A 16,383-nucleotide genomic window follows, 5' to 3' on the forward strand; every position below is an offset into this window, starting at 1 on the left:
TACTAAATTCTAGTGTGGATATGGAAAAAACGAGTTATATGGATATGGGAAAAATAATAAGTTCAAGTATGGATATGGAAAAAAATTAGTTTAATAGTTATAGGTATGGAAAAAAAATTAATTATATAGATATAGAACAAAAAATAAGTTATATGGATATGGTGGCATCAGTACGAAATATGCCCAATTTACATACACCGGAGCCGCAGTACGATAAATACCCAATATTTAGACGTCGTGGCCAAAAACATATATAGGGAGGCAGTGCTCGCCGACCGGCCGTATTGTTCAAAATTTATGTTTATCATATTATTTTGGCAATGCTATATATAAATGATATCTTATACATATAATTCAATTATAGCGATATGGAAATACCATATTATATGTATAAAGAAAAAAAATGTATAATAAAATATACATTGACATACAAATATGGCTAGTTGTATGGATATGCCGTATTCATTATATGGATACGGCATATAGATTATATAAATATGACCAAAAAATATTTTATATTGATATGGCAAATAAAGAAATTACTTGAATATGGAAATAAAAGAAGTTATATTGATATGGAAGAAAATAATGAGTCATATAGATATGTTGGCATCAGTACGAAATATGCCCAATTTACATACACCGGGGCCGCAGTACGAAAAATACCCAATATTTAGACGTCGTGGCCAAAAACATATATAGGGAGGCAGTGCTCGCCGACCGGCCGTATTGTTCAAAATTTATGTTTATCATATTATTTTGGCAATGCTATATATAAATGATATCTTATACATATAATTCAATTATAGCGATATGGAAATACCATATTATATGTATAAAGAAAAAAAATGTATAATAAAATATACATTGACATACAAATATGGCTAGTTGTATGGATATGCCGTATTCATTATATGGATACGGCATATAGATTATATAAATATGACCAAAAAATATTTTATATTGATATGGCAAATAAAGAAATTACTTGAATATGGAAATAAAAGAAGTTATATTGATATGGAAGAAAATAATGAGTCATATAGATATGTTGGCATCAGTACGAAATATGCCCAATTTACATACACCGGGGCCGCAGTACGAAAAATACCCAATATTTAGACGTCGTGGCCAAAAACATATATAGGGAGGCAGTGCTCGCCGACCGGCCGTATTGTTCAAAATTTATGTTTATCATATTATTTTGGCAATGCTATATATAAATGATATCTTATACATATAATTCAATTATAGCGATATGGAAATACCATATTATATGTATAAAGAAAAAAAATGTATAATAAAATATACATTGACATACAAATATGGCTAGTTGTATGGATATGCCGTATTCATTATATGGATACGGCATATAGATTATATAAATATGACCAAAAAATATTTTATATTGATATGGCAAATAAAGAAATTACTTGAATATGGAAATAAAAGAAGTTATATTGATATGGAAGAAAATAATGAGTCATATAGATATGTTGGCATCAGTACGAAATATGCCCAATTTACATACACCGGGGCCGCAGTACGAAAAATACCCAATATTTAGACGTCGTGGCCAAAAACATATATAGGGAGGCAGTGCTCGCCGACCGGCCGTATTGTTCAAAATTTATGTTTATCATATTATTTTGGCAATGCTATATATAAATGATATCTTATACATATAATTCAATTATAGCGATATGGAAATACCATATTATATGTATAAAGAAAAAAAATGTATAATAAAATATACATTGACATACAAATATGGCTAGTTGTATGGATATGCCGTATTCATTATATGGATACGGCATATAGATTATATGGATATGACCAAAAAATAATTCATAAAGAAATTATATGAATATGGCAGAAATAATTGGTTATATTAATATGATCAAATAATACTTTATATAAAAAAGTGAATATCTTTGGTTGGGTGGCAAAGAGAATTAAATATGCCCGATATATAGACGTCGTGGCCAAAAACTACTATAGGGTGAAGTGCTTGTCTGTTGGTCTATATATATACATATAATATTTTATGCGTACACATTATTATTATAGATAGTTAATATCTATCGTATGGGTGGCAAACGGAATTAAATAATTTCGATATTTAGACGTCGTGGCCAAAAACTACTATAGGATGGTCAGTGGTTGTCCACCAATTAATTATTGAACAAACCATATGAATATCATATGCTGTTGTCAATATAATGTATATCAATAATAATAAAAAATAAGGATGGTACAGTAAGTAGTCCATCTACTATTGAACAAAATATATTATAATATATACTTTTGTTATCAATAGAACAACATATATTAAAATCAAAATATTATCCGTATAAATTTGTTTCTTAAATGAAATTAAGACTTGGCTACGCGGTTAATATTATAAACCCATGATAATAAGGTGAAACAGAGGTCAAGTTTCTATTATATATAGAATAACAAATTGTTTCCGACTTTTATCGTTAATCTTTGGTGGCAGGTATATATGATAATTTATATTAAATTATTATATCCCCTGTCGTTTGGGCACAGAGTATCGCTTGCCGGTACAATGTGTTTACAAAAAGCATTATAATAAAATATAATTGCAATATTAGTGATCAAAATAATTTCATATGCGCTCGGTTTTATATCATATATTACCAGAGAGTTATATGGAAAAGATAAATTTTAAATTTATCATCAAAATGCAAATGATTTAACTCAATATTTATATTGGTTAAACAAAAATTGTACATGTGTGGATACAATAATTATGTATGTTGAACAAAAATGATATTTTAGAATGAAATATGTATATATAATATAATAAAAACTTATAGAAAGAACAATATATATTGAAAATTGTGTTATAAAAAAGTTGTACTTTTTCTTTAACATCAATTATAAACTTGTTATATTAGTGGCGAAACAAGTAAAAATTAAAGAACGTATACGAATGCCATATAAAAATGGCCGTATTCGAATTAAAATAGAATTATTTCACAAAGCAAAAAAAAAATATTGAATTAAAATCAATATTTAAGAAAAACCGAACATATAATATGGAAATAAAATCTATTATATTTATATTACTAATTTCTATTCAAAAAATATGAATGAAATATGAACGAAAACATTATTCTGGTTGATCCTGCCAGTAGTTATATGCTTGTCTCAAAGATTAAGCCATGCATGTCTAAGTACACACGAATTAAAAGTGAAACCGCAAAAGGCTCATTATATCAGTTATGGTTCCTTAGATCGTTAACAGTTACTTGGATAACTGTGGTAATTCTAGAGCTAATACATGCAATTAAAACATGAACCTTATGGGACATGTGCTTTTATTAGGCTAAAACCAAGCGATCGCAAGATCGTTATATTGGTTGAACTCTAGATAACATGCAGATCGTATGGTCTTGTACCGACGACAGATCTTTCAAATGTCTGCCCTATCAACTTTTGATGGTAGTATCTAGGACTACCATGGTTGCAACGGGTAACGGGGAATCAGGGTTCGATTCCGGAGAGGGAGCCTGAGAAACGGCTACCACATCTAAGGAAGGCAGCAGGCGCGTAAATTACCCACTCCCAGCTCGGGGAGGTAGTGACGAAAAATAACAATACAGGACTCATATCCGAGGCCCTGTAATTGGAATGAGTACACTTTAAATCCTTTAACAAGGACCAATTGGAGGGCAAGTCTGGTGCCAGCAGCCGCGGTAATTCCAGCTCCAATAGCGTATATTAAAGTTGTTGCGGTTAAAACGTTCGTAGTTGAACTTGTGCTTCATACGGGTAGTACAACTTACAATTGTGGTTAGTACTATACCTTTATGTATGTAAGCGTATTACCGGTGGAGTTCTTATATGTGTTTAAATACTTGTATTTTTTCATATGTTCCTCCTATTTAAAAACCTGCATTAGTGCTCTTAAACGAGTGTTATTGTGGGCCGGTACAATTACTTTGAACAAATTAGAGTGCTTAAAGCAGGCTTCAAATGCCTGAATATTCTGTGCATGGGATAATGAAATAAGACCTCTGTTCTGCTTTCATTGGTTTTCAGATCAAGAGGTAATGATTAATAGAAGCAGTTTGGGGGCATTAGTATTACGACGCGAGAGGTGAAATTCTTGGACCGTCGTAAGACTAACTTAAGCGAAAGCATTTGCCAAAGATGTTTTCATTAATCAAGAACGAAAGTTAGAGGTTCGAAGGCGATCAGATACCGCCCTAGTTCTAACCATAAACGATGCCAGCTAGCAATTGGGTGTAGCTACTTTTATGGCTCTCTCAGTCGCTTCCCGGGAAACCAAAGCTTTTGGGCTCCGGGGGAAGTATGGTTGCAAAGCTGAAACTTAAAGGAATTGACGGAAGGGCACCACCAGGAGTGGAGCCTGCGGCTTAATTTGACTCAACACGGGAAAACTTACCAGGTCCGAACATAAGTGTGTAAGACAGATTGATAGCTCTTTCTCGAATCTATGGGTGGTGGTGCATGGCCGTTCTTAGTTCGTGGAGTGATTTGTCTGGTTAATTCCGATAACGAACGAGACTCAAATATATTAAATAGATATCTTCAGGATTATGGTGTTGAAGCTTATATAGCCTTCATTCATGGTGGCAGTAAAATGTTTATTGTGTTTGAATGTGTTTATATAAGTGGAGCCGTACCTGTTGGTTTGTCCCATTATAAGGACACTAGCTTCTTAAATGGACAAATTGCGTCTAGCAATAATGAGATTGAGCAATAACAGGTCTGTGATGCCCTTAGATGTCCTGGGCTGCACGCGCGCTACAATGAAAGTATCAACGTGTATTTCCTAGACCGAGAGGTCCGGGTAAACCGCTGAACCACTTTCATGCTTGGGATTGTGAACTGAAACTGTTCACATGAACTTGGAATTCCCAGTAAGTGTGAGTCATTAACTCGCATTGATTACGTCCCTGCCCTTTGTACATACCGCCCGTCGCTACTACCGATTGAATTATTTAGTGAGGTCTCCGGACGTGATCACTGTGACGCCTTGTGTGTTACGGTTGTTTCGCAAAAGTTGACCGAACTTGATTATTTAGAGGAAGTAAAAGTCGTAACAAGGTTTCCGTAGGTGAACCTGCGGAAGGATCATTATTGTATAATATCCTTACCGTTAATAAAAAAATTTGTTAATACAAATTTAATACAAATTACCAATATATATATATATATACATAATAATTATAATAATAATTATACCAAAAATATGATCTTAAAAGTAAAAGATCAAATAAATTTCGAACAAGCAAATCGAAATATTGTAATAATATAATATTATTACAAATAAATTAAATAGAAACAAACATAAAATTCGAACAAGCAAATCGAATTATTAATATAATAAAATATATTTTATATATTTATTATAAACTTTTGTGTGTATATGGACCATAATATACACGCGTTGCGAGATGTATTGGCCAACTAATTTGATGATGATCATACATTGGATAATGCAACAACCTAAAATATACAATGTTGTACCTGGTTTCAGGTTAATGTTTTATATAAAATTATCAATATATATTAACAAACAAATGCCATTACAAATAATACTTTGATATATATTGTTTATATAAAACTAAGACATTTCGCAGCATTTATTTTAGGTATATAAATACATTTATTGAAGGAATTGATATATGCCAGTAAAATGGTGTATTTTTAATTTCTTTCAATAAAAACATATTTGACCAAATTTAAAACCAATATTATAAAACTCTAAGCGGTGGATCACTCGGCTCATGGGTCGATGAAGAACGCAGCAAACTGTGCGTCATCGTGTGAACTGCAGGACACATGAACATCGACATTTTGAACGCATATCGCAGTCCATGCTGTTATGTACTTTAATTAATTTTATAGTGCTGCTTGGACTACATATGGTTGAGGGTTGTAAGACTATGCTAATTAAGTTGTTTATACAAATTTTATAATAAAATTTTATAAGCATATGGTATATTATTGGATAAAAATAATTTAATTATTTTATTCATAATATTAACAAATATATGAAAAACATTATCTCACAATAGTAATTAAACTTTGAGAAAAACGAAGAGGAATATTTTCTTTTTCAATCAAATAATACTGAGAAATGTCTAGCATAAAATATTATCTAGAATTGTCTCTTATTAATGATTTGAAATATGAAAAACGTTGACAATATTATTATTCTTCGTTAATTCGTTACAAATAAATGCCATTAATATATATATACGTCAGCTTTAAACGAATTTAATAAAATGTTTTATCATTATATATAAAGAATTAATTGCAAATAAAAGTTATATACAACCTCAACTCATATGGGACTACCCCCTGAATTTAAGCATATTAATTAGGGGAGGAAAAGAAACTAACAAGGATTTTCTTAGTAGCGGCGAGCGAAAAGAAATCAGTTCAGCACTAAGTCACTTTGTCTATATGGCAAATGTGAGATGCAGTGTATGGAGCGTCAATATTCTAGTATGAGAAATTAACGATTTAAGTCCTTCTTAAATGAGGCCATTTACCCATAGAGGGTGCCAGGCCCGTATAACGTTAATGATTACTAGATGATGTTTCCAAAGAGTCGTGTTGCTTGATAGTGCAGCACTAAGTGGGTGGTAAACTCCATCTAAAACTAAATATAACCATGAGACCGATAGTAAACAAGTACCGTGAGGGAAAGTTGAAAAGAACTCTGAATAGAGAGTTAAACAGTACGTGAAACTGCTTAGAGGTTAAGCCCGATGAACCTGAATATCCGTTATGGAAAATTCATCATTAAAATTGTAATATTTAAACAATATTATGATAATAGTGTGCATTTTTTCCATATAAGGACATTGTAATCTATTAGCATACCAAATTTATCATAAAATATAACTTATAGTTTATTCAAATTAAATTGCTTGCATTTTAACACAGAATAAATGTTATTAATTTGATAAAGTGCTGATAGATTTATATGAATACAGTGCGTTAATTTTTCGGAATTATATAATGGCATGATTATCATTGATTTTTGTGTTTATTATATGCACTTGTAGGATTAACAATGCGAAAGATTCAGGATACCTTCGGGACCCGTCTTGAAACACGGACCAAGGAGTCTAACATATGTGCAAGTTATTGGGATATAAACCTAATAGCGTAATTAACTTGACTAATAATGGGATTAGTTTTTTAACTATTTATAGCTAATTAACACAATCCCGGGGCGTTCTATATAGTTATGTATAATGATATTTATATTATTTATGCCTCTAACTGGAACGTACCTTGAGCATATATGCTGTGACCCGAAAGATGGTGAACTATACTTGATCAGGTTGAAGTCAGGGGAAACCCTGATGGAAGACCGAAACAGTTCTGACGTGCAAATCGATTGTCAGAATTGAGTATAGGGGCGAAAGACCAATCGAACCATCTAGTAGCTGGTTCCTTCCGAAGTTTCCCTCAGGATAGCTGGTGCATTTTAATATTATATAAAATAATCTTATCTGGTAAAGCGAATGATTAGAGGCCTTAGGGTCGAAACGATCTTAACCTATTCTCAAACTTTAAATGGGTAAGAACCTTAACTTTCTTGATATGAAGTTTAAGGTTATGATATAATGTGCCCAGTGGGCCACTTTTGGTAAGCAGAACTGGCGCTGTGGGATGAACCAAACGTAATGTTACGGTGCCCAAATTAACAACTCATGCAGATACCATGAAAGGCGTTGGTTGCTTAAAACAGCAGGACGGTGATCATGGAAGTCGAAATCCGCTAAGGAGTGTGTAACAACTCACCTGCCGAAGCAACTAGCCCTTAAAATGGATGGCGCTTAAGTTGTATACCTATACATTACCGCTAAAGTAGATGATTTATATTACTTGTGATATAAATTTTGAAACTTTAGTGAGTAGGAAGGTACAATGGTATGCGTAGAAGTGTTTGGCGTAAGCCTGCATGGAGCTGCCATTGGTACAGATCTTGGTGGTAGTAGCAAATAATCGAATGAGACCTTGGAGGACTGAAGTGGAGAAGGGTTTCGTGTGAACAGTGGTTGATCACGAGTTAGTCGGTCCTAAGTTCAAGGCGAAAGCCGAAAATTTTCAAGTAAAACCAAAAACGCAATATATACAAATCAAGCTAATATAATATACTTGAATAATTTTGAACGAAAGGGAATACGGTTCCAATTCCGTAACCTGTTGAGTATCCGTTTGTTATTAAATATGGGCCTCGTGCTCATCCTGGCAACAGGAACGACCATAAAGAAGCCGTCGAGAGATATCGGAAGAGTTTTCTTTTCTGTTTTATAGCCGTACTACCATGGAAGTCTTTCGCAGAGAGATATGGTAGATGGGCTAGAAGAGCATGACATATACTGTTGTGTCGATATTTTCTCCTCGGACCTTGAAAATTTATGGTGGGGACACGCAAACTTCTCAACAGGCCGTACCAATATCCGCAGCTGGTCTCCAAGGTGAAGAGTCTCTAGTCGATAGAATAATGTAGGTAAGGGAAGTCGGCAAATTAGATCCGTAACTTCGGGATAAGGATTGGCTCTGAAGATTGAGATAGTCGGGCTTGATTGGGAAACAATAACATGGTTTATGTGCTCGTTCTGGGTAAATAGAGTTTCTAGCATTTATGTTAGTTACTTGTTCCCCGGATAGTTAGTTACGTAGCCAATTGTGGAACTTTCTTGCTAAAATTTTTAAGAATACTAATTGGGTCAAACCAATTAGTTCTTATTAATTATAACGATTATCAATTAACAATCAATTCAGAACTGGCACGGACTTGGGGAATCCGACTGTCTAATTAAAACAAAGCATTGTGATGGCCCTAGCGGGTGTTGACACAATGTGATTTCTGCCCAGTGCTCTGAATGTCAAAGTGAAGAAATTCAAGTAAGCGCGGGTCAACGGCGGGAGTAACTATGACTCTCTTAAGGTAGCCAAATGCCTCGTCATCTAATTAGTGACGCGCATGAATGGATTAACGAGATTCCTACTGTCCCTATCTACTCACAGTCGATTTTGGATTGCTCGAGTGAGCAGACGTGTGTTTTCGTGCGCTCCGTTAGTTAATTCAAAAACAACAGTCCCCGGTTAGCTACATAGCTGAAACTAGCACCAAAATTCGTGTTTATTGCCTGTGAAAACGTTTTCGGTTTTTTCTGCATGAAAAACTGTGCGGTTGAGTGATATTTCGCGTTTTTCATTTTGTGAATTTTGTTTTCATATTTGCCTCATTTAGGCATATTTTATTTGACAGTTGTCTGAAAGTGGTTCGAGCATTGGAATTTCAGCAAATCAGCTGATTGGGATACCAGATCAGCAAAATAGAGTCGGGGTTCCATCCAATATGGATGTTAGCGAGTCTGGGAGTGAACATGGGAGCAGCCGCAGTTCAGCCCGTGGAAGGACCGTGCGCGCTAGGGGAAAACGCAGTATGGGGCCGCCGAGAGATGCATCACGGGCAAAGGTTCCAGCTATTGGTGGGACAAAGGACACGCCAGTGTCTTTAGATGAAGAAAATGAGCCATTATGGATGGAGATGCCGAGTGCTGCTGCGATTGCCGCAAGTTCAGCTGACCCTGTGAATGCTGCTCTGAACGCCGCTGAAAACGCCGCTGCGACTATTGACGCCCCAGATACTGCACCCATTGTTACCCCAGATATTCCGGTAGTCTCCATCATGGAGAAGGTAAAGATGGGAAGCGGTGCCATAGCACGAGAATTGGCGGACATCCGGACCTCGTTCGCGAAAGTATTGGTTGCCTCGACGACCAGCTCAAAACTGGCTGGAAAAATCCAGAATAATTTCAACAGGTATGAGGAGATTATCAGTGCTATGATGATTCACATTGGAGTCCTCGAGGATCGTGCAAGCAGACAACCAACGCCAACACCGGTCGTCTCGGCTGCCTCCTATGCAACTACTGCTGCAAGAGGCGCGCATCTTGTTGGCCAACCTGCTCCCCCCGTAGCCGCACCACGGAGCGTGAACATTCGCGAAACGTGGTCAGCGGTCGTTGCCGGCGACGATCCCACCCTCTCGGGAAGGCAGATTGCGGACAAAATCCGCAAGGAGGTTGCGCCCGCCCTGGGCGTTAGGGTTCATGAGGTGCGTGAGCTGAAGAGAGGCGGTGCTATTATTCGCACGCCATCTCGAGCAGAAATGACCAAAGTTGTCGCATCTGCAAAGTTCGCTGAGGTGGGCCTTAAGGTGTCGAGGAATCCGATTATAAAACCTCGGGTGATTGTGCAAGACGTTGACACCACCATAGGACACGAGGAATTTATGCTGGAACTCAAAGAGAAAAACTTTGAGGATTGGTCGATGAAGCAGTTTCAGAAAGCGGTGGTTTTGACCACAAAGCCCTGGTCTACTGCCAACGGTGCCACAATTAACGTGACACTGGAAGTAGACGACCAGGCGCTGAGCCTTCTAGATGGTGGCAGAGTTTACATCAAGTGGTTCTCTTATCGCTGTCGGCGGCAAGTGCGCACCTACGCTTGCCATAATTGCCTGGGATTCGACCACAAGATTGACAACTGCAGGTATACGAAGCAGGTCTGCCGTCAGTGCGGACAGGATGGCCACAAAGCGGTACAATGTTGTAACCCGGTGGATTGCCGTAACTGCCGGCATAAAGGGCTTCCCTCAGGACATTATATGCTCTCGGAGGTTGCCCGATATACGGCGCGGTGATAGCAAGGGTGCAAGCTAGACATTAATATGTTCAGCTTCATCCAAGCAAATTGTGGCAAAGGCCGTTGCGCTTTCATCGAGCTTGCCAAGCAGGTGAGAGATGCTGGCCACCTGTTCGCACTAGTCCAGGAGCCCTACGTGGACACAGCTGGAAGAATGACTGGACTCCCTGGAGGGATGAGGGTCTTCGCAGACAAGAGGAGGAAAGCCGCAATCATAGTGGATGATGCAAATGCCATCTGCATGCCCATCGAGAGCCTGACGACGGAGTACGGAGTGTGCGTGAGTGTCACGGGAAGATACGGCACTATCTTTCTGGCCTCCGCATACTGCCGGCATAGAGCTGCTCTGGAGCCCTACACCGACTACCTGGATTCGGTCCTGCTGCTGGCCAGCACGACACCGACAATCCTTGAATAGATGCTAACGCCGTGTCCCCCATGTGGTTTAGTAAATCTCCACCCAACTCTGGAGATAGTCATCGTCGCGAACGGGGACAGCACTTGACCGAGTGGATCATTGCAAGCGGTGCCTGTGTGCTCAACACAGCCAGCCAGGTGTTCACGTTCGATAATATTCGCTCCAGTAGTGATATCGACGTGACCTTCGCCAACGACGCAGCGCGAGCATGGGCTATGTTCGAATGGAGAGTCGACTTCTGGGATCTCAGTGACCACAACATTATCACTGTTGAGGTTACTCCAGATCCCAATAGGGCCGTTGAGAGCCTAGCTCCGGTACCGCAATGGAGACTCTCCAATGTAAGTTGGCGAAGATTCGGTGAGGAGCTAAGGAGTGCAGCAAGAGGTCTCGAGGAACTGGAGGAATCGCCGTTGGACGAACGAGTGTCTGCCCTCCGCTCTACCGTACAGGACGTGTGCGACAGAGTGATGGGGCGCAGGATGCCTGCAGAAAGGAGAAAAGTAATATGGTGGAATCCTGAACTGAGTACCAAACGCCAAGAGGTTCGGAGACTGAGGCGGAGGCTGCAGGAAGCTCGTCGGAGTGGTACCGATGATGCTGTGCAACTTGTTGCTGGTCTGAGGCTTGCTTCAGCCCAGTACAAGAAGCTTATCCTGACGACAAAGGAGCAAAACTGGCGGGACTTCGTGGGACGGCACAAAGATGATCCATGGGGCACGTCTACCGAATATGCGAGGCCGGAGAAGACAACCGATCTCGGATGTCTTCGGTCGAACGGCGCGCTTATCGTAAATTGGGCTCGACTGCGCAAACGTGCTTCTTCGCACTTCTTTCCAGTTGCGGAGTCGACTGCACGCGTGGACGTACAACTGGTGCCCCGCCAATTCTCGAATCCTTCGAGGTGGCGACCTGCGTCTCCAGGCTGAAAAGTCGGAGATCTCCGGGTATGGATGGCATCACGGGTGGCATCGTCAAGGAGGTATGGCGTGCCATTCCGGAGCACTGACGTCGATGTACTCTCGATGCCTCTCGGAAGGATACTTCCCTGACGAGTGGAAGCACCGAGAGTGATACCGCTGGTAAAGGGGCCCGACAAGGACAGGAGCGATCCTTCGTCCTATCGTGGCATATGCCTTTGCCAGTGTTCGGAAAGGTGCTCGAAGGACCCTAATGGTGAATCGACTCAGAGGAGTGCTACCGGATGGCTGCAGATGGCAATTTGGATTTCGTCTGGACGCTGCGTGGAGGATGCCTGGAGGCATGCACAAGCACAGTTGACAACACCACGTCGCAATACGTCCTTGGAATTTTGTCGATTTCAAGGGAGCATTCGACAATGTGGAGTGGAGCGCAGTGCTCGATCGGCTTGTCGACGTCGGCTGTCGTGAGATAAGCTTGTGGAAAAGCTACTTCTCCGGCCGAAAGGGCAAGCATCATCAGCAGGTATGAAGCAGCCACCCGTTAAGTCCCGGTTACACGGGGCTGCCCGCAAGGGTCCATTAGTGGTCCATTCATTTGGAACCTTCTGATGGATGTGCTGCTTCAGCGCCTTGAGCCACATTGTGCTGTGAGCGCGTATGCAGATGATTGCTACTTTCGTTGACGGGAATTCCCGTGCTGATCTGGAGCGAAAAGGCGAGCAGTTGATGAGCATCGTTGAGCCTGGGGATCTGAAGTTGGAGTGAGCGTGTCAACCAGCAAGACGGCAATCATGTTGCTGAAAGGGAAGCTTTAGCAACGAAGGAGACCAACGGTGCGTTTTGCTGGAGCAAGCCTACCGTATGTCGAAAAATACGGTACCTGGGCATCTTAGTCGCGAGCGGTTGAGTTTCCTCCGCATATCTCGGCAAATCGAGATCGGCTGACTGGAGTCGCCGCGGGGCTAGCACGGGTGCTTCGAGTCGATTGGGGACTCAGTTCCCTCGCAAAGAGGACCATATATAGGGGTCATGATGCCATGTGCACTCTTGGTGCCTCCGGTATGGTACAAGGCGGTGAGTAGGGGTAAATCCCTAAAACTCCTCACCTCGTGCCAGAGGACCATCCTTTTGGATGCCTACCGGTATGCCGCACAGTGTCCACGTGGCACTGCAGGTGCTTGCTGGTGCTCCTCCAATGGATCTTGACGCTCATCGGTCTGCTTGAAGTTCAAACTACGGAAGGAAATCCCCCTGGATACCAACGACTGGCTGCATGGACTGATATGACCGGGATGAACTGGAGGACAAGATGGCTCTGCTAGAACGAGCGCTGCTAAATGGGGCAGCTCAGATGGGATAGCGCGGATCACGGGCATGTGACTCGACGAATTCTTCCCAGAGGAGCGTTTGTCTACAAGAGGAAAGACTTTGTCTTTACTCTAAAGCCGGATTTCTTACTGACAGGACACGGGTCGCTAAACGCATTTCTTGCACGACAGGACTCTCGGCACCACGACCGCATGCTCATGTGGGGAGGTTGACGAGAGCTGGCTTCACGTGTTATGTGAATGCCGGCTGTACAATGAATTGCGTGACCTCGATGCTCTCCGGAATTGTCAGAACAAGGAAGATGGATCGTCGGGGAGTAGTTAGAGACCCCAGAACGGATGCGTCTCCTAGAGTTTTCGCGGATGCTGCCTTTTTGAGGCGAAGGATGGCTACGACGGATGGAAGGCGAACCACAGGCGCGGGCTTAGCCCAACTACCCTGCTGTGTGGCTAGCGGCAAAGAATTCTACCACAGCTTGTCATAGCTTGTCGTAGGAGGCGACTAATATGGCATGGGTGCCCCATCCGAGCTTGTCGGAGCTTAAGGGGTGAGGCCTACCGAGCCTGTAATTTCGGTACCCACGGGTTGAAGCAGTCCAAGGCTGCTCATTGAGGTCGGCCCCATGTGGGAGTATCGTGGTGGCTGTGGTTGACACCCATATGCGGGTAGAGCCTTCGGGCTCGACGTGGAGTTGCGTCATACAACTCGGGTGCTGTGACCAAAAGATCAGTAGGGATTTAGATAGATCCGCTCCTCAGCAAGGGGAATGCTTGCCCGACAAGTAAGCATTCAATTGCTACCGGGGTGGGTGCTATGTACATAGCTATAGCTTCTAGTCCGGGGCGTTGGTCTGGCGCTTAACCTAGACACATTGCACTATACACTCACTTGTGGGTGTATAAGAGTGCCGTGGTTGTAATCCCTTCAGTGTGGAACACGCCACGTTAAATAAGCTTCGGAGGGATCCGATGGACACCTGTCCCTATCTACTATCTAGGAAAACCACAGCCAAGGGAACGGGCTTGGAATAATTAGCGGGGAAAGAAGACCCTTTTGAGCTTGACTCTAATCTGGCAGTGTAAGGAGACATAAGAGGTGTAGAATAAGTGGGAGATATTAGACTTCGGTTTGGTATCGTCAATGAAATACCACTATCTTATTGTTTCCTTACTTACTTGATTAAATGGAACGTGTATCATTTCCTAGCCATTATTAATATATTATTATATCTTATGGTATTGGGTTTTGATGCAAGCTTCTTGATCAAAGTATCACGAGTTTGTTATATAATCGCAAACAAATTCTTTAATAAAACGGTGCATTTATGTATTTTTGATTTGAAAATTTGGTATAACTCCAATTACTCAGGTATGATCCAATTCAAGGACATTGCCAGGTAGGGAGTTTGACTGGGGCGGTATATCTCTCAAATAATAACGGAGGTGTCCCAAGGCCAGCTCAGTGCGGACAGAAACCACACATAGAGCAAAAGGGCAAATGCTGACTTGATCTCGGTGTTCAGTACACACAGGGACAGCAAAAGCTCGGCCTATCGATCTTTTGGTTTAAAGAGTTTTAACAAGAGGTGTCAGAAAAGTTACCATAGGGATAACTGGCTTGTGGCGGCCAAGCGTTCATAGCGACGTCGCTTTTTGATCCTTCGATGTCGGCTCTTCCTATCATTGTGAAGCAAAATCACCAAGCGTTGGATTGTTCACCCATGCAAGGGAACGTGAGCTGGGTTTAGACCGTCGTGAGACAGGTTAGTTTTACCCTACTAATGACAAAACGTTGTTGCGACAGCATTCCTGCGTAGTACGAGAGGAACCGCAGGTACGGACCATGGCACAATACTGTTCGAGCGAACAGTGGTATGACGCTACGTCCGTTGGATTATGCCTGAACGCCTCTAAGGTCGTATCCGTGCTGGACTGCATGATAAATAAGGGGCAATTTGCATTGTATGGCTTCTAACCATTTAAAGTTTATAATTTACTTTATAAACGACAATGGATGTGATGCCAATGTAATTTGTAACATAGTAAATTGGGAGGATCTTCGATCACCTGATGCCGCGCTAGTTACATATAAAAGCATTATTTAATACAATGACAAAGCCTAGAATCAATTGTAAAACGACTTTTGTAAACAGGCAAGGTGTTGTAAGTGGTTGAGCAGCTGCCATACTGCGATCCACTGAAGCTTATCCTTTGCTGATGATTCGATAATAAACATAAATTTAATTGTGTTTATTTTGTTTGGCTTTTTTAAGTCAGAATATATATATATATAAATATATATATATAAATAATAATTATATTTAAATAAATTTTATTTAAATATATTTAACAATGGTAGCCATATGTATCGTCATCCTATTAGTGACGCGTATAAAAATATTCTAAGTCCGAACATGCAAATAAGAGACATATGCAAGTATAGGTACTTCTTAAGGTAGCCAACTGAATCGTCATCCTATTAGTGACGTGTATACAATATTCTAAGTCCCGAACATACAAGTAAGAGACATATGCAAGTATATGTACCTCTTAAGGTAGCCAACTGAATCGTCATCCTATTAGTGACGCGTATACAAATATTCTAAGTCCGAACATACAAGTAAGAGACATATGCAAGTATATGTACCTCTTAAGGTAGCCAACTGAATCGTCATCCTATTAGTGACGTGTATAAAAATATTCTAAGTCCGAACATACAAGTAAGAGACATATGCAAGGATATGTTACCTCTTAGGTAGCCAACTGAATCGTCATCCTATTAGTGACGTGTATAAAATATTCTAAGTCCGAACATGCAAGTAAGAGACATATGCAAGTCAATGTTCCTCTTAAAATAGATGACTGAATCGTCATCCTATTAGTGACGTGGTATAAAAATATTCTAAGTCCAAACATGAGTTATATGGATATGAAAATAATATTAAGTTCTAGTATGGATATGAAAAAAATGAGT

General features: G+C 40.3%; 2 non-coding genes and 1 pseudogene across 2 annotated transcripts; all 3 read left to right on the forward strand.

The window, feature by feature from the left end:
* Nucleotides 1–3,141: 3,141 nt before the first annotated feature.
* On the forward strand, nt 3,142–5,136 carry LOC138913991 (small subunit ribosomal RNA). The gene has a single exon (XR_011419883.1). It is a non-coding gene; the product is annotated as a small subunit ribosomal RNA (ribosomal RNA).
* Nucleotides 5,137–5,759: 623 nt separating this feature from the next.
* On the forward strand, nt 5,760–5,938 carry LOC138913990 (5.8S ribosomal RNA). The gene has a single exon (XR_011419882.1). It is a non-coding gene; the product is annotated as a 5.8S ribosomal RNA (ribosomal RNA).
* Nucleotides 5,939–6,336: 398 nt separating this feature from the next.
* LOC138913993 (large subunit ribosomal RNA) lies at nt 6,337–15,635 on the forward strand (annotated as a pseudogene).
* The last annotated feature ends 748 nt before the right edge of the window (nt 15,636–16,383 follow it).

Source organism: Drosophila takahashii, unplaced genomic scaffold (assembly GCF_030179915.1).
Source record: "Drosophila takahashii strain IR98-3 E-12201 unplaced genomic scaffold, DtakHiC1v2 scaffold_103, whole genome shotgun sequence".
Taxonomy (NCBI): domain Eukaryota; kingdom Metazoa; phylum Arthropoda; class Insecta; order Diptera; family Drosophilidae; genus Drosophila; species Drosophila takahashii.